The sequence below is a fragment of the Bacillus rossius genome (assembly GCF_032445375.1).
Source record: "Bacillus rossius redtenbacheri isolate Brsri chromosome 9 unlocalized genomic scaffold, Brsri_v3 Brsri_v3_scf9_2, whole genome shotgun sequence".
Classification (NCBI taxonomy): Eukaryota; Metazoa; Arthropoda; class Insecta; order Phasmatodea; family Bacillidae; genus Bacillus; species Bacillus rossius.
Genome location: NW_026962013.1, coordinates 25,871,845 through 25,894,441, shown reverse-complemented (window position 1 = coordinate 25,894,441; position 22,597 = coordinate 25,871,845). Strand labels below are relative to the sequence as shown.

Sequence of the window (22,597 nt, the reverse complement as noted above, 5' to 3'; positions counted from 1 at the left end):
TGTCACTTATCCTAAAATTGCAAGTTGAAATTCTTAATTCAAACCGAGATATTATGTCTGAAGCATCAAAAATGGTAATAAACCGTATATAATAAAATGTGTATCACTGATTGAACGTTGAGGCCTAAGATCATCAAGTGCAACTGATAGTATTATATACATGTTGGTGAAAAATAATAACTTGGCATCCAATATAACTCGAAGGTATTACAAGTGGACACCATGTTTAATGTCATTTCTTACTATGTGATAATTCAAATTAATTGAATTAGTTTTTTTTACTAAATGTTATACAATAAATGCTATCGTTATTCAGAGACGTTTGTTTACTTAAAAACCAGATCTCGACAGCTGAAATATCTTGCTGAATAGTTTCACAAACATATTTGCTTTTTTTTCATCAGCATCTTTTCTTGATCAATACTGATTACAGTTGGAATATAATTTATTAAATATTAAAGAGTAGTTGAGATAAACTAATACTACATTGCGGAACACCTGATACCATGAAATTGCATTTGCAAATGTGACTGCAAATCGTCTATTTGTAAGATAATTAAAACAAATATATACCACGCATTTCTTGACGAGGCCTATTATATATATATATATATATATATATATATATATATATGTGTGTTTTAATTATCTTACAAATAGACGATTTGCAGTCACATTTGCAAATGCAATTTCATGGTATCAGGTGTTCCGCAATGTAGTATTAGTTTATCTCAACTACTCTTTAATATTTAATAAATTATATTCCAACTGTAATCAGTATTGATCAAGAAAAGATGCTGATGAAAAAAAAGCAAATATGTTTGTGAAACTATTCAGCAAGATATTTCAGCTGTCGAGATCTGGTTTTTAAGTAAACAAACGTCTCTGAATAACGATAGCATTTATTGTATAACATTTAGTAAAAAAAACTAATTCAATTAATTTGAATTATCACATAGTAAGAAATGACATTAAACATGGTGTCCACTTGTAATACCTTCGAGTTATATTGGATGCCAAGTTATTATTTTTCACCAACATGTATATAATACTATCAGTTGCACTTGATGATCTTAGGCCTCAACGTTCAATCAGTGATACACATTTTATTATATACGGTTTATTACCATTTTTGATGCTTCAGACATAATATCTCGGTTTGAATTAAGAATTTCAATTTGCAATTTTAGAATAAGTGACACTTTTAAAACCATTAGTAACTATAAAATTTGTAAAAAATTATAACTCTTTTTGAATAATCTAGAAACATTCATTGGTAAAAAACTTTAGCAAAAAGTTATTTAAAACTTATGTAATACACGTATTTATTTTGTAAACACCATTTTAGTTTCAGTTTCAGTTTTTTGTGAAAGCCAAAAAGTAACCAATTATAACCAATTAGTTACTATGAACTTTATCAATATTTATCTATCTGTGTGTTGTGTTGTTTCGTGTTTTGTCGTAACGTTATTGATATGTATCATTGTATGTCTTGTGTTAATGTGTTTTTGGTTGTTATTCTATGTGCTTATATGGAACCTATTTTTTAACGTATGTGTCATATTTCGTTTATAAGTGTCGTAAGGCACAAAAAACCGAATTTCAATTTGTCCTGACAGGTTTAAATTAGCAAAATAATATTTTACGCATAGTAATATTTTTTTATTTCATAATAGAAAAAAATACTTAAATTTTATCAGAGTTTATTTTTGAAAGACTGCAAACCAATGTAAAGCCCACCAACATTCGATGTACGATGTCTCCCCTAGAGCGCCTGTGCTGCTTGACCTGTGCCAACAAACTACACAACACAAAAATATTTCCCTCGAATTTCAACATCTTAAATATACATTTTGTAGAATTAAATTTAATATGGACATCAAAAACCTTAATATCTGAGATTTTTGTGTTCTTTCAAGCTAATAATGAAAACATGCGTTGGATTTGCATTCATTAATACTGATCTACAATAACTTAAATTATTCCAGCGTGCAAAAATGTAAATTCTATGAAGCTAGTTACATTACGATTTTATGAGTAAGGCCGTTTTCCTCATTCCGTGGAATGTATAAGAAATGTTGTCAGTATTCCCCTGCGTCCATTTTTTCTATGGCAGATTTACATTATGGTACTTTTCCGTCGCCTTCGTCAAAACAGGTGGAAAAGTACCATAATGAAAAACTACCATATGTATTTTTTTTGAAATCGTCGTAATTAGAATACAGTGCTGCTCCCTATAATACATTTTTGGAAACATTTCTTTCTCCTCGTCCGCGATCTGGAAATGATTTGTTATTGCAACTATCACCGTCAGAAGCGCTATCTGTAAGCTTTAAAGTTAGCCTGAGAAACAGCTAGAGGGTTGGCAGTGTTATCTACCGAGTATTCTATACACTACTTCGAGAGCAATGCCGCTGTACTCTTTCCATGGAGTGTATAAGAAAGTATGGCAGAATTCCGTCTCGTTCTTTGAAATTATGGCAGTTTTCCGTTATGGTGCTTTTCCGTCTTTTTCGAAGAGGCCAGGCGGAATACTGTTATTATGGTATTCTTCCAGTATGGAATTCTTCCGCGCCCCCATACGATGGAGGAAATACAAAAAAAGTTGGGTAATCTTATGAAAATAAAGGCTCTAGTCAAACTTTAAAGATTTATGCATATTATTCACTAAGAAAGCATGAAGGCTTTATTATTTTTTTTTTTTTTACAAAATTGAGAAAAAAATGTCGATGTTCAAGAAGCTACTGTGGGATTACTATACTTACCACAGAAAAGATTTAGGAATAAAAATTGTAGGAAATTTAATTTTCTTTTAAACATTACATAATAAAAATATCGCCGAAGTCAATCATTTTTGAGAAACGTGGTAAAAACGTTAAAAGAGGTTAAATTTTGTGTTTTTTTTTTGGTCGCCAAAAGTTTTCTCTTAGTCGCCCATGTTGGATAACTTTTTTTTTATGATGGCATCAATATACAAAAAAAAACTTCTAACGTACCTTATGCAAGGTACATTGTATCTACTGACTGGACTAGAAATTCTTCCGGGGAATGTAACTTGCATTCCAACCAGTTAGCATTCCGGATAGCATTGTACTTTATACTACGTCAAGGAATAATTTTAATGGCTTTGCTGTTCACGCTCGTTTTTGACGTTGCAAGTAGGCGAATAAAACAGTCCTCCCCCCTCCACCCCTTCTTCCACGGTCTTAAAACCTGATGAAATGCTACTGTAAAAAACTGTATCGTGTTCCATAAAACTGTTATTCGCGACAGTAAAGTATGTGTGCGCAATAAATCCTCGTTGCTGGTGTGCAAAACTGTCTTCAAAGCGTAACGGTAGTAAGATATTCCTTAGTCTTTACGACTCTCGCGGTTATAGGGCATGGTGTTTTAATGCTTCTAATGTGTATATAAAAAATAGTTCTCTGACAGTAAAATTTAAATGCGCACCAGATATGGATTTTATGACTGATAACTGTTGATAGAAAACAAAAATCTACCGCTATAAATGATAAAAATTTAGTTTTCTCCAGCGCAATATTTTAAAAACCATATAACGAGAGACATGAATGATATAATTCATATTTAACGTCTTCATAATCTCACTTCATTATTTTTTCCCCGCAGTTTGTTGGTTGTTAGATATTAAACTGTTCTAATGTTTGAACTTATATGTATTTGCTATCAAAATCTTTAAAAAAAAATTCGGTAATTTCTCACGCATCTTATCCATTTTTGTCAACTAGCTATATGTGTACGTGACAGATGAAAATTCAAGAAGTCTACTACCTCACTAGACGACTTTGTGTTTAAAAATGAGAGAAGGAGCTGAAACATAATATAGATAAAATGTGATTTACCTATGCCAAAATACTAACCGTGTCTGGTTTTACTAACAAGTGAATTTTAATTTTTTTGCACTTATTCTTAAACATGAGACTTGTTTTTAAAAGGCTTCTTTCCCAAAAACAAATAAAATCTTAGAGAACGCGAGCTCAGGGTTCTCGCTGGGGAAGGAAAAATAAAAAAGCACATGCTCTGACGTAGGCCCGCAGAATTTATCCCCGTTATAACGCCGTGCGCGAGACACCGCCATTAGCGCGCTAGGGGACGAGAGATGTGTGCTCTGGGGGGATGATTTATAACGCGGAGGGGGTCTGTTACGCCCGCACTGCAGAGCACGGAGATATGACTATTGGGGACAGTGATAACCTTAGACTTTGCGAGTTCCTGGGCTGTAATTTTTTTGGAGGTTCTTCACCAGATAATTTGAAGAGTTTATTCTTTCAAAGATTTTTAACACAATCTGGAACTTGAACTTCGACGATGGTCATGCTAATTTATCTTAGGATATTTTTTTATTAATTCCTTATAAATTATCCTCAGGTCAGTTTTATAAATGCTTAAGTTATTTTTTTCTGGTAGAATCACAAATCTTTGTACGCGGGAATAAACATTTCGAAAGCTTTTTATATACGAAATCACGAATTGAAATTGGTATTGACCAACATATTAAGTTACAAGATGATGACAAATTTTAACCGCGGAAAGGTGGGGGGGATATCCCGGCTTGCCCTGCCCTGGAGCCGCCCCTGACTGGGGCTGTGCTAGACGACCGTTGGCATGTCTCTCGCCCAGTGTTAGTAGTGCTGGCAGGCCTGAAGTCAACTCCAAAAACAGCATCAGGTTTTCTTCTTATGAGATAAGACAAAAGTTAGGAGATGGTCACAGGGAAAGCCAATTAAAAAAAATAGTGAAACGTACTAGGAACTGACAGTGTTCCAAGTTCCAAGTAAAACGCTTTAGGAAAGTTACCGAAACACAAACACTATTGAGAGTCTATTCCTTTATAGACAGATGGACATGAGACCACGTCTATGAAAAAAAAAAACTATTTAGATGAAATTCAGAAGAATATAATGAACTTTGTATTTTAACTGGCACAAGAGACAAAACTGAGAAAGAAAAAGATACTTAGGCGTAATTAATTATGTAGAGAAAGATTTACAACCCTTTAGGTTGGACTTAAAAAATAAAGTATCGTTTTACAGCACGGAAAATCCCTTGGAAGGAATTAGTCATAAAATATCACAGAACAGACGGTGGGCTAGCAATGACGAGACAGTTGCAGCAACAGAAAATTAAGACAACAACCGATCTTGGGAAAACAGACGAACCAAACGGTAAAACTAAACAGAAATTGGGATCATTAATTATATGCTATCATGATACGCCCCTAGACGCAAACACTACAGAACCCTAACAAGTTAAAAATGATCAAGAGAAGGCCGTTAATGAGACCAACAAAGAGAAAAAGGCTTCAACCCCTTTATAAGACTTGCGATAACTACCCGCGCATTCGCAGAGCGGCTGATGGCTCACGGAAAATTCCGCCAAAAACTGACATTATAGAAAAACTCGGTTTAATACCTACGCTAATGTTTCAATATTAAAATCAACGCCCATTACATATTAAATTATAGTGAACGTTTAACAAAACCTTAAGATAACTGATACAACTTCAAAATATAATGTTTTCTTGCACATAAATTAATTTTTTTGTACTTTTACAATAGTTTCCTTTGGAAACCAGTTGCCAAGAAAATGTTTGTCATTCTTCAAGAAATATATTGTAACTTTGTACAACATATGGCTATAGTTATTTTTGCATATATGAAATACGTTTTTAGAGATTATACTGAGAATTTCTTACGAAAATTGGCGCATGATTTTAAATTTCAATCAGTGTTTCAGTCAAGCATATTTTTTTAAACCATTAAAAATGTAATCGATTATTCATTAATTGGACTTTATTTTGTTATTTCATGCTTATTATGTGCGCAGTTAATACTGGAAAGCTATTCAGGGAACGGTTTACAAATAAGTTTAACTGCTAGTGTAGGTACTGGGACAATACAAAGCAAAAATTTCCGGACTCGAAATCGAATCCAGTATTAATGAGAACACTATTTCTTTTTAGTGATACAGTGGTTTTCATGTAAATTTGTAAATTTAGAAATATCTGTTATTTTATACGAATATTTTTTGTTCCATTAATATATATATATATATATACCTAGAACTCGGATGTTAGTACCCGGAGTATTTTTTAAAGTAAATACTTTTATCCGAATTACGAAGACTTCTCCGTGTATCTACGGAGATTTTACCTAAGAAAAGTCCGTAAATTTACAATGGTTTCCAACAGCTCATCGCTCTTGGTTTGTAACGCTTATTAAATTTTTATACCACCCACTGCTTCCCACGACATTAAAAGCGGGCGAGGGGTTTGAAAGGAGCACTCTATACCCTCTTGGCGCCAACAGAAGCTGCCGTCTTCGCAGTTCCGGGACTCGGGAGCTCCAGCGGAGTCTTACCGGAGGAAATGAAGTTTGCTCGCCGGCAATTTCAGCGCCGATAATGCGATTTCGCGGCAATCTCGGCGCGCAGCGGCGCAGCTGCGGCAACAACGGGGGCTGTCGCAATATCCGGGCCCATGGGAGTCGCCACGGCGACACGCAGACGCAGTCGGCCCTAGGCGTCGGTCCGGCTATTGGCTTGATAAACAACTAGCGAAAAAAAATTTCGAATGCTCATTAGACTGTTTCTTCCTCATAATTCGGTGACCGTCTTCAAGTGAAGCAACTGGCCAGGCCTTTCAGAACACGTTTGAATTTGCACTGAATGGCTGTGATTCGTGTGCCAACGGTAAACATGAACCAGAAAAAAATCCCAACCAATAACTGAAACAGAGATAATGCTACAATGTTTTTTTCGAAAAATACGTACCGCTAACCACAGACTGATGACGAGCTGATTCTAGCGTTTTGCCCACGGATATGTAAACGACTATATTTTCCATATGGATCTGCCTAAACTCACCGATGCAAAAAATTACATACACTCTCTTCAAGGTAATGTGAAACATTTTTAACAGGTGCTTCAACGAAAATCCATACCTTAAATCCTGAAAAGCTCAAAAAAATTATTAAAATAATAATTGATAAAGGGTTAGCTAAAATGGCACTACGTGGATATATGTTTTTTTTGTATGTTGTAGCATGATACACGTATGTTAAAGTATGAATGTTCGGCGAAGCACCAGTCAAAAATGTCTCACCTTATATTGATCGTAGTGTATACTGTTACGACGCGACTAGCGACGAGGCAACAAGGCCAGTCGCCCGGTGCGCTGGCCAGCGTGGGATCCAAGGAAGGTACCACATCCTGGACACAGGTAGCACGCGTCACCCCGCTACACGGTAATATGATTAGCGCGGCACATCGCTACCTCTCACTCGAGAGTTCGGCACGCTCTTGGAGCTCCGTCTGCGTGAAGTGGGCATAACTAGGACGACTTATTTTCTCGCAGCTTCGAGTGCTGAGTTGATGATTCTGATGACGCGACACTTTAGAGGGCTACGAGACCTTACCTTAGTATTTATATAAAAGACGGACGCAGACCAGCTAATAGAGTGTGTGCAGGCGTGCGAGGCTGATGGTGGAACCGGCGAGCTAGTGAGACGGGTGGTGATACCGGTGAGTGACCCATTGGCGAACGGGCTTCGTGTGCGAAGATCGGAGCATTGGAGACCAAAGCATCCGGGGACGGTGTTGTGTGCGCGGCGGACGCGTGAGCGGTGCGAAGCAGCGTGCTGAGACTTAGGTTGTGAAGGAGACGAAAAGTAGAGAGAGTCACAGTCGAGTCAAGATCCAGTGGGAAGAGTAACAAGTGGATTTACGAAGGAATGATATGTTTGTGGGCGGACATTGAGAGTGTTGTAATTTAATAAATAGTGTGATTATTAGTTAATAAAACTGCAAATAATTAACTGTGCTATCTATTCCGAAATTGTTTTCCTCACTCGTAACAATACATCTGGTGATTAAAGAGAACCGCGCTGCTGTTAAAGCTACCACACTAAAAGTAACAATTCTAATAAAATCAACAGCGAAACAACTGCTTGTGGCACGACAACTCTATTAACAGATAAACCGTTCAGTGAAATGCTCGGAGATTCGTTGCGGGAAACAACAAAAGCCGCCTTCTTGCACCAACCCACTTTACAAAAATACGAAACTTAAGACACGAGTATTAATGGTTTGACATTACGATGATTACCGCCATGTTGTTCTTTATGAACTGTGCTCGAGCGCTACGCTGTTTACCTGGTCAACTTAAAGTGGAGCACTTTCAACTTTCCGATCTCGAAAAATCGAAACTTCTAGTTCAGGTCAAGTGGTTAGATTGCCGAGAACCAATCAGAGCCCTGCAGGCAGATTTTTTTTATTAGAAGTTGAGTGGTAGATTTTATGTGATTTGAATATGAAGCAAATTGTTATTGAAATACGCCAGGAAAATATATTGGTCAGTTTTTGATAATTACAGTGTAGAGGTTAGGACACTTATGTTTGTGTTGAGTAATGAGGATTAAAGTCATCGACCAAATCGTGAAGATACGTGTATTACATTGTCAATTTTTTCAAGGTCTTTTGTTGTTTACACCCATTTGGAATCTATTTTTTCAAGGACCTTCTTAATAGTCAAAATTTCTGCCCATTCGACAAAATAAAACTTTCCCAGTCCGGAAGAAGTAATATACGTAATGAAAAATTACTGCTACCGCAGATAATTTAAGCCTCATACAATTTGTCGCGTTTGCACTCTATTCGACAGAAAATTCACTCGTTGCGAACATAACCTCTAATGTATTATTTTAGGTAAGTTTACTTAATTTAATTATGTCGGGAAAACGTAAAAATGTATTGATGTATTGAAATAATAAGGTTACTCAATGGCACAAGATTACGAATTACAGAGCTAGGGAGAAATGTATTTAAGGCCACTATTCTCACTGGTACAGCGAAAGGGAATGAAGTTTTTTACTCCTCGCATCCCAATAATTCCAAGCAATTTACCATTCCAGTTCAAGAAATTACGTTCGCCTCTAAAGTTAGCGTTTTCAATGTCAGTAAATAAGCCACAAGGACAAACATTTGTCTACATTTGGGTATGCCATGTTTCTCACATGGATAACTGTACTTGGTTTTTTTTTAGAGTATCAAGTTATAAAAAATAAACATGTATTTGCTGAAAATAGTAAAACATATAATATTGTCCACCGAGATGTACTGAAATAAATACATAACTTTTTTTTTTTAATTTTGCTGATTATTTCGAATTTATTTCATTTTAATATTTTTGTATCCCTCTAATTACACCATAATGGAATTTATAGAAAATAAAAGATAAAAATAGTATATTATTACTTAAGTCTGATTCACGCCTGGCGAAGCAGGCGGGTAGTAGCTAGTGAATAATATTTGTGATACGGCGTAAGTTTTCAAATGTGGACTAGAATGTTCGAATAATGTTGGGCAATTGCGAGGTGGGTTGTAAAGAACTCCAACACCGCCTGATGCAAACGTGAACATGGAGGGGGAAAAAAACTCGTAGGAAAAACTCATCAGAGACAAAACCCACAACCTGCCCTTCGCGAATTAGCATGACCAAACACCCCTCCGCGTCGTGTATTTGGTTTTTGTAACATCGTCTGCTGCAGTAACGGCTTGATGTTTATGTGGGTCGTTGTGTGCCAAGATAATACGTGGGTGGATTCAAGCATGAACACATAAAAGCGGATTTTATACGGAAATAGAACAGCAGCACAAAAAAAAAGGGTTTACTGATCTACTAGGACCTCCTGTAGTGCACTGACAAGAGATAAACTTAGCATTTACAAAATAAATACATGCATACATACATAATAAATGTAAATACGAGCAGTAACATAAAATTATTGCTCGATTTAAATTATGACCGGAAAGCTACATACAATTATATTTAATTATCTACGGGTGCTCATTTACGGCATTCTGATGAAGATTTTAAGTTTTTGCACTGAGAATAACACGTGTTTTCGAAAAATAACATATTATGGTTTTTTGAGCAACAGTTGCTACGTAAAGTTACTTAAGTCTGGTATTTCGTAATAGCCAAGGCGAAGATAACGGTTTTTGTACCCAGAAGTAGTCAGTAAGAAAAAAGAATATTTCTTACGGTTTTTTGAAACACGAAAAATAATTCCAGCCAGTTAAATTTAGCCTCATTGTCGACAACAAATCCCTTGTGCTTTTTTCTGTTGGTCACCAACTTTTCTCAGTAACCCCACAGTGTATTTAATTGGAGATCCCCTCTTTGGCCGTGATCACTTCGAATAATATGCAAGTTTCTAGAAATTTCGATCCCGGGTGATTCATCTACTTTGAGAGCTAATATTTGACACACGCGTTAACCAAACCGAATCAAATAAAATTCATTTTGTACAAAAAAAAAAAAACCAAGAAATGTTTAGAACTTGTGTAAAAGGTTTTAAAAAGGTTCACGACATAGTAGCTGTAAAACGAAATTACGAAGGACAGTGAAAAAATAAAAATCAAAGGTAGAGCCTATGTCAATTTTATACAATCGGGATTGCAAGAAACGACGATTAGAAGAAATAACAGTTTTTGACGATTTCAAGAAGGTGACAATCACCGGAGCCGACCGGACCAGATCCTGCAGGGAGAGGAATAAAGCTAAGATGGCCCCCCGTCCTAGTTTTGAACTTCGCATTTGCATTATGCATTCACTTTAAAAAACTTGCGACTGTGTCGCGACACAGCCTTACCAAATTTTTAGACTGTAGTTTTAACGGGGCTTTTGAACCGCTTGCAGGTGTCGCCCATGTATCTATGCTCTGCGATGGACCAATGACGGAATTCTTGAGGGATAGGGGGAGGGGGAAGAGATAGGACCACCCAGATAGTTTCCCCACTCCCCCGGGGGCCAACGTCAACATACAACACGAATTCCGTAGCTCGGAAGCTATAGTTTTAACAAGTCGGGAGATGCGATTCTGTTGAGACGGCACTGGACACCTACGTAGTTTACTCAAAACTAACCTATCCAGTCTATTATATTATGTGTAGTCGAAGAGGTTTGTCCCGAGCGCACGGTTATTTTCGCGCTAATTATTAGAGGGACCTGCAAAATTATAGTTTTTAATAGACAATATTGCAGACTCCGAACTGTTATATACATTGATACCCTCATTCATTGGATCATGTGTTACTTCGGAACTTTCTGCAGGACTATAAACCAATTACAAACTTGCAAGAAACATCTGACTTACATTTGACGAACTGGGGTACAATAAGGCAAAATGACACTGTCCAGAAAAATTACATGGTGCCAGGAAATAACGCGAATTTTGATGTTGCTAGTTATTCGTTTTTCGAAGAGAAACTTTTTTTTACTAAGGGTGCAACATTGTTCTAGCGTTACGAACATTTCGATCGCATGAGGGGAATAGTTAGGTACCGAACCGATAGAGCAGGAGAATGCGTCAGCGGCGACGCCACTCCAACGCATACACAAGCGGTAGAATGGGAAGACGGCAACAGGGTAAGGATAGGTATGCAGTGGAGCATACTAACTTATATGCTAGTTGTAACGACCGGAAGGGGAGAAGGCAGTGGAGAGCTAGAAATGACGCAGCAGTGATGCTACGGAATTCTCGTAATGCTGATTGTTTGTGTTTCCTCCTCAGTTTTCGTAACGGCTGACGATTGACGCTGCCATATTTATTTTATTTTGTTTAAATAATCTCAATTTATTTATTCGTGTGGAGAAGATTTATTGATTTGTGCAATTGAGTTTATAATTATCATTCATTTTAATGTGGATAGTTTGATGAAAAATGAAAATAATTAATTTTTATCTATAACTAAAAAGCAACAAAGAAGTTTCACTTCTTTCGTGCGTGGACTCCACGCGTACAATTTTTTTTCCATTAATTTCATCTATTTGTTAAAAATCTGTTTTATACACAATAACTTGATAAACATAGTGCCATAAATAAATACGTTACCATAACTAGCACATAATCAGTTCTACTGGAATAGAATTTCATTAATTTTATTAACACATAAAAAATTGTAAATGTTAGGGAAAAAATTCTGAAAATCTAAGGACTGTAAGTAAACATTGTGATTTTCTTGTTGGACTGATTGCTTGAAATCATCGTCGTAAAAAAAAAATACGGCCTTTTCTCGAGCTTTCGGGACGAAAAACGTTCCTCCGGTACGCCGGTCACGTATACGAGGACGCCTGTGCGCGCCGCCGTCAGACGAGCAGCTCCGTTGAGCGGGTTGCATGCCCTCACAGGTCCACTCGGGGAAATTGAGCGACGGACGAGTGAATTGGCGCGCCCCTGCGCTCGTACAAATATACGTCACGAAACTCAACAGCGCGCGAGCGGAACAACACACACACACAAACATACACACACACTCACACAGCCACCGAAGGACCCACGTTTTCCCTCCATTCCTCCTACCCCACCACGCCCTGGAATTTGCATACGTGCAGGGTACAGCGCAGAACGGAGAGACGAATGGTTCGCGAATTGCAACAGCAAACACGCACGAAAACAAACACCACACATTTATCAAGAGCAGAAGGAAAAATAATAAAGAAAAACACCAGCGAATATCCCTCTTTGACATCCTAGATAAAAGAATCTAAATACAATTTCACGTTTACTTTGTTCCAAAAAATCCAATCAAATTTGCACTTGGTTTTAGAAGCATACCTGTCTTATGACCGACCGATAAGTTTCATGTTATGTAAAATAATTTCTGTGCACTTACAGTCTCTAATTGATTTGTCATTTAAAGTATCACCTACGCATAATAATATATGACACAATTCACATTCATTTGTATAGACAACATTTATATAATTATTTTGAACGTACATTTTTGCATGATTTTTGCATGTATTGATTGCTCTTTGTTGTTTAAGCGCTCATATAGAGGGTAGTTTACTTTAATTATTTAACTCATTTTAGGTAGATTTCGAAGAAATACCACCTTTTTGAAGCCGTTACCCTGGTGCAACTTCCGGAAAGTTTTTATATAGTTTTTCTTTTCATGGTCCATACACGGCAAAACAAATCATTAAATTAAAACTTTAACCAGCAGCAACTTTAATAGCAGAGTTGTGCCTTTATGACTCGCACATTATGTTGTACGTCCCCACGAGGGACTGTGACCTGACTAAGAAAACGAAATTATTTTGTAAGGTCCTTCGTATTTATGACACAGTTTGGCGTACCCGAGAATCAACTTTTGAACTTGGAGAAAAAATCTTGCAAAAAACTAGGTCATTGACCTAAAAGTATGTTTAATTTTATCGTTGGTTCATTTGACAGTAATTTTTCCGTGGGATAAAAAAAAATAATATTGGCCTCTAGCCCAATACCCGAAAATGTACGCCGATCCATTTACAAATTGTAACCAGTGTTATTCGTAAATTCAAGGTGGAACGTTATAAACAGGCGTTGCTGTTTTTTCTTTTGGGAAATATAGTGTCGTGTGTGTGAAGAAACGAATTCAATTTTCTCTACTGATATACACAAACTGCCATGCCTACGGCTGAAGATATTGCAGAAAATTAAAAATCCCGTAAGGCAGGCTTAATCGCAACCTAAAGTGTCGCTGCTAATCGATGTCTCAAAATTTTAATATGGTCGGTAATTACTTTTATTAGAATAATTTTACTTTGTGTGATTAAATTTTTGCGTATGCGGTATAACACGGAAGAATTAATTTGTGGAAATGATATCTAATTAGTTTAAATTAATGTTGTTGTTTTTTCGTTTAGAGCGGAAAAAAATTCACGGATTCATTTAGCGATATGGTAAAACTGAAATACATATACGTTTAAGCTGCTTTTGTTATTGGTTCACTGTTCATATGGACGAACATGGGCCAATGAGAAACCCTCAACCAAAGAAGAATCGTGTCACAGGCGAGCCAGTTGAGGTGACTCAACAAGTCAAACTGGCATGATTTGGCCAAGGTAATTTGAAGGTAATCGAAACAGCGAGTTTTTTTCTCTCTCCAGTCTCTAGTTATTCGTACACAGAGAAAATGTTTTGTTTGAATCAAACAAATATCTGTTTATATACGGCGAAACAAATGTTTACTTGGTGGAACAAAATATTTTGTTAGTTTAACCAAACTCGGTAAGAAACAAAAATAATTTGTTACACCTAACCAAATATACTTTTGAGTAGACAAAATCATTTTGTTGGGTCAACAGAATCTTTCATACTACAAAATATTTTGTTTGAATTAACAAAATATATTTATTTCGCCATATGTAAACAAACATTTTGTTGAGGCAAACAAACCTTTCTCTCAGTGTAGGTTGGAGATGGGAAGTTATTAACGGTTGTCGCTGCGCAACTCGAGTGCGCACTCTGCCCCGACACGGGTCCATGGTCCGAGCAGGACTCGTGCGCCGTCGCCTCTCAGGTGCGGTTCATGCCGCCTCCCCCCCCCCCCCCACCCCCAGCGATGCGACCCCGCGCTGAATGCTCGCAGGGGCGCCGCAGGAGGTGATTTACGTCGCCGACGGAGGTACCCCATTGTGTCCCGCTCGCGAGAGCGCGCGGTTCGAATGGGGCTTCCGCGCGCGCGTCCGAACCGAACACAGCAGGTGTGATTCGCTGGGTGAACAGGCTGCCTCGCTGGCCTCCCTTGCTGCAGCGCGTGGGTCCCAGGGCAATGAGTTCTCATGAACGCAATTTTTTTTTCCCCTCCGCTTCCAATATAATGTATTGTGATTTTCCATGTTGGTTAGTGACGACGTTAAAAATAAAATCTTCAATAAAGGTTAACTTAACTGCTAAGCCGAAAATCACTGCATCTTACTGCCGTAGTTTAATAACGGCATAGTTAACAAATATTCATACTGAGAAAAACTTGCACGTTGCTATTATATAAAACGCCCCCCCCCCCCCTAAAAATATCTACAGTAGACTCATTTCATTATAAACTTTTCTTTACATGATAAAAAAAAAATCAAAATTTTTACTGCAGGTAGTGCGCCGTTAATATATTACACGGTAAATTTATTAAAAGTACACGTTGTTACGTATGCTCTCGCACTACATACATGATGACGTCTTCGTGGCGCCTAACCGCGCGCCCGATGCTACCCGGCCAACAGGAATTGTCGCGCGCCGCTGCGCCAAGCGTCGGAGCCGCTCGGAAATGCTCGGCGGAGTTCGTGTGGCGGGGTTTTGAACCGGACGTCGCCTACGCGGCGTTTCCGGTCATGTAGGCCCAGAACAATCTCCGATGTTTTCTACCTCAAGTTCCAGGGTATAAAAGGTCCCCAATTTGCCTTCGGACAGAGAGACAGCTCCGAGTCGACGACCGAGGCGGGGAGTTGCTGCCGCCCAGAAGCTACACCGTCAGAATCTCGCCTGCCTGCCGTCACGCTGCCCGACCAAACTCCACTTAACTCGGTAAGACACTTCATCGGAAAAACTGTTTGCGGAGCTAACGACGACACCGTTTAGGCAGCGAGACCAGTTGGAGTGAAACTTGCGAAGGGGCTGGCGGTGACGGAGGCAGGGTTTCGAGCTGACGGTGTGTGATCGTAAAAAGCCCACCGATAAGAGACATTTTTCTTTTGTTTCGACTAAAAACAGTAAATCACGGAAGGAACGGTAACATTACTAATTAACTATCGTACGGTATTCGTAAATTTACAAGAAATGAATTTACTTTCTTTGAACACACGGTGAAACTAGAATCATGTTCGTGTGGTAAAAAAAAAAAAAAAAAAAAGACGGTTGACGTCGAACACGCTCTAGTTTCATCCACGTGCAAGTTTGTGGCTATGTCTCTCTCTCTACCCCCTCCCCTTAAACATAATCATACCTAGAAATAATGAAAAAAATTAAAGGGGTATAAAAATAATATACCAAAGGCTGACCTTGTCACTTAAAGTAAATACATTTTTTTTGTAAAAAAACATTATTTTAAACTTTTTAGTGCTACTATATACGTGTGTATAGTTTTAAACTTTAGTACCTACTCTAAAATCAGGTTTAACCATAGATAATAATTTTTCAATACGTCTGAAATGCGGTAATCTAGAGGCTATTACTTTGGTTTTTCATATTATACAAACACTTCCGGTATAGTTCACCCTCCCCACAATTAGAGGCTGGAATCGCCATTGGCCTGTATAACCCTTTCTTTATTTGGTTAGCAATTTTAATCAAAAAATCTTGTTATTTATTTAAGATTTGACCAGCCCAATTGTTTATGTAATAGCTGCGGTATCTGGGCCGTGGAAAGGTAGAATAATAATAGATAATTTAATTGTTGACACGAATGAATGTTTGAACTAGGTATTAACTGTCTTATTTTACTTTAAGAATTCAATATTTGAGTTAAAATGATTAAATATATTTCAAAGTACGAGAATTCCACGTAGATGTTTATTTAATATTTTATTTAAATTTAAAATAATGTTTTTTTTTGTTGGGGTGACAAGGAGATAGAATTAACTGTTTATATTTATAAACACTAATTTGTCATTTTTTAACCTGAAACTTTAACATTTAGGTAATAAAAAACACTTAAAAATTATTAGGAAAAAAAGTAACCTTCTTAGATTCTACCCTTAAAGTTTGCTAAATACCACAACGGTACAGGTTTAACATGTTTAAATGTGATGACCTTTTTGTGAAACAGTAATATAAAATTTTTATTCAAACATACATTAATAGTTTTTAAGAACGCTGTCTTTCGTCTAGAATAAGTCTAATGGGAGATGCTTATTTGGATCGCATGCGGCAAATATCCCACGGAAACAACTATAAGACCGTCATTACATGATCTATTTGAGGCTGTAAAAAAAAAACATCAACCGGTAAATATAAGCCCTTGGATACTGTCTTGGAAACCCGCTCCCCCTCCTAGAGCGTCCAAGAAGACTCCTGGCACATACTGCCACCGCCTAGCCCTCTCCCCTCCCACCCTCTTTTCCACCCTCGCCAGCTGACCCGGATGATAACATTTCCTCAGTTGGCAACATTCCAAGAAAACAGGCAAACCTCCCTCCTTTTTTTTTCTTCCCCTTCCTTTCCCGCGAAGGAAGCCGCTGCATGGGGTGGGAGAAAGAGAATAAATAAAAAGAAAAAAAGTATGAGAGTTTTTTTGGGGGGGGGGGGGGGGGGCTGAAAAAAGATAGGGAAGGGCGCTCGCACGCTCCTCGATCGATGCTTTTAAACATTCATCCCACGCAACGGCGCGAATACGGCGCGGCGCTCCGTGCGACACGATGAACTAGGATACCCAGCATCCCCCGTACTCGGGCGCACGTGATTGGTCCCAGCTGATGTGCTACGCCCTCCACGGATTATGGAATACGTTTGGAGTTTTTTTGTGGGGTTGTGAAGAGGTGGTAAAGGAAGGAGGGAGGCAGGGAGGGTGCAAGGTAAATTGGCGCCCTAGGCGAAAAACCTTAATGCTCCCTCCCCCCCCCCCCCCCCGGCCGGACACCCCTAAAAATTTTTTCCTTGCCTCAAAATATATCACGTAAGCCTAAGATTTTGTCAACAATCAAATGTAAGCAGGCTTGTGTTTTTTTTTTTTTTACTTTTTTACTTATTACAAATCATTAACAGGTCACCGTGGACTTTAAATAATTACTTATATCAATATAAACATTCCAAACTGTTACGAAAATCCATTTTCATCTAGTTTCAATAATCGTTAAACATATTCTATGAGCTGTTATGTGTCGTGCTGCGCCGCCCCCAGCTACTTGGCGCCCTGGGCGGTTGCCTAGTTCGCCTGTACGGACGCGCCGGCCCTGGGGGGAGGAGAAGTGCTCAGGGGTAAGACACGGGGTTCGTATTCCAGAAGACCCGAAGTAAGTCCAGGCAATGCTGGATTGGCTCCTTAGAATGGCAAATGTGCGATTTCTATCCCAGGTGTCGTGTGTTACCGCCTCTAACGAGCTCGCTGTAGACGAGACGTTAATCTGCGCCCAAATAAAACTGAAAAAAAAAAAAAATAAATAAATAAATAAAACCAGAGTAAGGCGCAGTTCGGATCCAGGTCATAGGTTTTTCGTGAAAACGTTGGGATAAAATCATAACCAGTGTTTCGTATTAATAAGCAATTTAATTACCAAATGTAACAGCAGACGTTTGGACTACTGTCGCTGGCCGCTGTATGGCCGATGGGACAGCTACGTAATCGCTTCATTTGTTAACACTAATAGTAAAAAAAATATTCCTGCAATAATAACAAAATTGCATTTTAATTTTTAAACTAAAAAAATAAACTTTTTAAAAGAATAAGACTTTTCCACCTTTATGGAAACATCGCTTGTGACTATTTAGAAACGAGAGTGGAATTTTGTATAGATTTACTTACGCTAGTAAAATAATGTGTTACGTAAATTCAGATAATATGTATAAAAAACTATAAACGAACGCCATTTTAAATGTGTCTGAATATGTATATGTAGTAATAATCTGTGATTTTTTTATCAGCATTAGTTTATAGTTTAAATAAAAATTGTAGCTTTTTTACTCAAACTTTGCGCTGTGAATTGAATAGCGCCTTCTCACTCAAGTGTACATATTCATCAGGAGATCAGCAAAAATACAATTAAATATTCAATTGCTTTACATCAGCCTTAAAATTGAGCCATCATGCTGAATTTAGCTGCAGATATACATTTTACTAACATCGCTTGTGCTGGGTTAAATTTTAGATTTGTCACGGGTTCAAAGCCTTTTCTCTTTATTTTTCTTCTGTTTTTATTAGTTTTTTGAAATCAACCCAGGAAAATTTTGGGATGGTTCATCATTAAAGGTCATGACCGATTCATTCCCCAATCCCCCTGATTTAGGTTTTTCTAAGTTTCCCCCCTAATGTCCTCGCTCTCAAAGAGAACAGAAAGTCAGTCATACATATTAGTTTAAAGTAGTCAAAACGCACTATTTAGAGTTCTTCTTCATTCCAAACTTTTTAAGTATTTTGTACCAACAACGTCACAAATTAAATTTGCTCCCAGGGCGAGCGACCACAATTTCCTGCACCCTTCCAGGAGTTCGCGTCTTTTTTGCGCGACATAAAAAATAAATTACTTTTATTCTTAAAGCCGCGTCTTGGCTTGACGTGTTTCTCCCCAGAACAGGTACACAAAGGAATAAATTGTAAATAACAAGCAGTGTTTCAAAAATTAAAAGAGAAACGTTTTCCACACCAAAGAAAACTCTCAAAAAGGTTAACTGCAAATTTAATTGCTAAAAGTCTATGAAATACACAATTAATAAATACATTACGTTGTTGGGGACTGTGGGTGAATGATGGTGGTGTTTTGTGGATGAATAATACAATCCTCCTAACTTCTCAACTGCCTTCCTTACGAAGTGGGGGTTATAATAAATGAAAGTACGTGCAAGGATCTACGTAAACACACTATTTTATTACACATTACCATCCTCCCGAATTGGGTTACAATTGAAAACAAAATAAACTGTTTCTTTAGTGTGCTTCGTAAGCGAATGCGCAGCGCTTTACGTTGCTAATCGTCTGCGAGATGTCAGCGTACTGCGCCTACTTCACACGAGTCACTGTAACGGAAAGGGGGAAATGTTAACAAAATAATAGGAAAGGGAAATACAGAAAACATAACTATGCTGGCTCTATCTGAACTGAAGTTACATAGAAACTGCATCATTTAGAGAATTAATTTGATATCTTTTTTCCTTACTGTTACCTTCGCCTGAAAACTTTAATTTGCAAGTTCTTACAACAGTAAAGAGATCAGCTACAAATATACAAAACACGGTTGTAAGATTTACTAAGAGCTATTTTAAATTCTGCGAAGTTAATTTACAGATGAATAAAACGTAAGTTACAATGTTTACAATTTTTAAATGAATATATGGGGCTTAAGACATAATCCTTCCAGTTCGAATCACAATGCCGCCTAGGATTATGATTATGAGTTTGGATCAGTCCAGTTCTTTGACTTAACAAATATTACTCTCCAACTTAAAAAAAAAATGTTTGTAATAATGTTAATTTAAGCCCTGCGGCTGTAGCTTATTCGCAATGGCTGGAATAGAGGGGAGAAATGAGGTTCAACGCGATTTGAAAACTGCTCAAAATATCCGAGTGGTGTCTGTTTACGAAAAGCATTTAAGTTTGCGATGAGGGCATGCGTGTAGATATTATTTCCGTATTTAATTTTTTAAACATTAATTTTAGGAGAGTGAAAAAGATAAAGTTCGTGTTATCAGAATGATTTTTAATCCTTGGAAGAAAACAAGTGCCTTGCGGTACACCTTCATCTTAATTTCTCCGCCATCTAACGTTATGTTTACCGCTCCAAGTGTCATAGTGGCCCCATGCACGACTGCTAGCCAGCTCGGACAGAGTTTTTGCTCGTAGAGGCGATAACGCGCTTGAAGCAGCAGCGAGTGTCGCACTTACCATCCCGCCTCACTAATGCGGATGCGTCCTCGACTAGGCGGGCTCCTTAAAATAAATATTCCCTCCAGCAAGGAGCGGCGGAGGTTGCTAAAGCGACTGAGTGCGGGTGAGATGATCGAGGAAGAAGGGAGTCTTGATTAAAAGCAGGGGTGCCCACAAGGGGGGGGGTAACGACGTAGACTGCGTCATTAAAATTTCAGGGGGGGGGGGGGGTGGGTAAAAGACGAGACAAATGTATATATTATTTACATAATTATAGCTTCTAATGTGAAAATACGTTTCTGGTGCTTTGATAATTGAAAGGGATCTTATAAATCAAATTGGCAACCCCGCACTTTCCTCAACAAAATCAGTTTGGCATCTGTCGGTTCAGGATGGAAATATTACCTGATATGACCAATATTATTATTAGAAAATCAGTTTTAATTAATGCAAAATGTGATAAAATATAATACTAAGAAAGTATAATATTATAAAATAATTGAGTAAATCATTGAGAAAATAGCATAAAAAATTTCGGGGGGGGGGGGGGGGCGATCATTAGGTTAGGGGGGGGGGGTGAGTCATAGTGTTTGGGGGGGGGGGGGGTGGGCACCTCTGTTAAAAGGATAACTAGAAAGTCGTTGAGGGGGGTGGGTTGAGAGGGGTAGGCGGGGCGGAGAGGCGTAGAGTGGCGAGAATCGCCACTTTGCTACGCTTTTGTGACGCCTCCGAGCTGCTGACGTCGCAAGTCGCTGCCCGAGATGGACTGTATCACATCTCCCAAGAATGCGAGATTATCTGTCTCTCTGTCTCCCCCTCCCCACAGTCTTCATTCGCTTCACAAGTTTCCCCCCACTGCTTTCAGCGCCAGTTACGCGCGGCGGGAACTTCGCTAATCTTGTTCGCAGTTCTCTCGCTCCAACAGTCGGCGGTAGCACCGCGTCATCTCGTACCTGGGAGGATGACTTCAAGGTCCACCTGCCCACACGTTCTAAGCCGAATTTCACCTTTGCGACTGGATAATAAAGACCTGCCTCTCTCGTCATCCACAAAAATTTTTTTTTTCTGTACTTGTACAAAAGATTCCTTTGGAAAGTAGTTTCAAAAAATAATTTGCTATATTACAAGAGAGATATTGTAACTTTGGAAACACGTGGCTATGGAATACTTTTTTCGAGATGACGCTGAGCATTTCTTCCAAAAATTGGCGCATAATTTTATTTTTTAATTGATGTTTCTTTTAAACACAATTTTTACACATTGGAAAATATAATCGAATATACAACAGCTTGACTTTATTTTGTTGTATTTTGCGCAGTTAATAATTTAAAGCTATACAGGAGACGGTTTACAAATAACTTTAAGTATTTGAAGGTACTGGGATAACACGAAGCATAAATGCTCTGGTAAAAACATCCGAGCCCAGTATTTATGCAAATACAATTTTGCAGTGATACAGTTGTTTTCATGTAAACGTAGACATGTTCAAATATCTGTTACTTTACATGAATATTTAAGTTCCATTTACAAAAATAAATACGTTTTTGAAATCACATAAGTCCGACCGGCGCGACGCCATCAACCCGACGCGACGCGAAAAAGAATTTCTAACGATCTACGTTTGACGAATCTGTCGCAGAAGAGACAGTCATTCCGATAATTTATTTATTTATTTTTCTTACGTCTCCATCGCGTCGGGGGCGCGATGTTATACTGACAAGACTGCCAGAATTTGTGTTTGAATAATGGTTCAAATGGTGCATTCATGATAAATTACGTATATTAAGTGTCTTTGTTTAGGTTCTGCTACTAAATACTTTTGTGAAATATTTACAATATACTTTCACGTAGAATGATTTTTCTGAATTAATATTAAGGTAGGAGATATATTCGTGTATCATGCATGCCGCTTGCCAGTAATGAAATTTAGTCGTTTGCGGATATTTAGAAAAAACATAATGCGGTACATAAGTGCGTGGCCAGATGTATAGAAGTATAGACGAAAACATTTTTGTGCGTCTTTTTTTAAGCTTGTTACACTCAACCATAAACAATTGGTCTTATAATAAATACATCATTGCGTTTACATCTAAATGGGCTATTATTCTATTCCTAATTTTTATAATCTTTCGAATTACTATGGTGATGTCGGGAACAGCTCCACCCACCCACACACTTAAAAAAAAAAAAAAAAAAAAAAAAAAAAATATATATATAAATGGCCAAATTTATTTTAGAAATAAGCTCT

General features: G+C 37.9%; 1 long non-coding RNA gene across 1 annotated transcript in view; it reads left to right on the top strand.

The window, feature by feature from the left end:
* The window catches only part of LOC134542859 (uncharacterized), a 413,602-nt gene that overhangs the window by 28,024 nt on the left and 362,981 nt on the right, over positions 1-22,597 (top strand). The gene's annotated exons all lie outside the window — the stretch shown is intronic.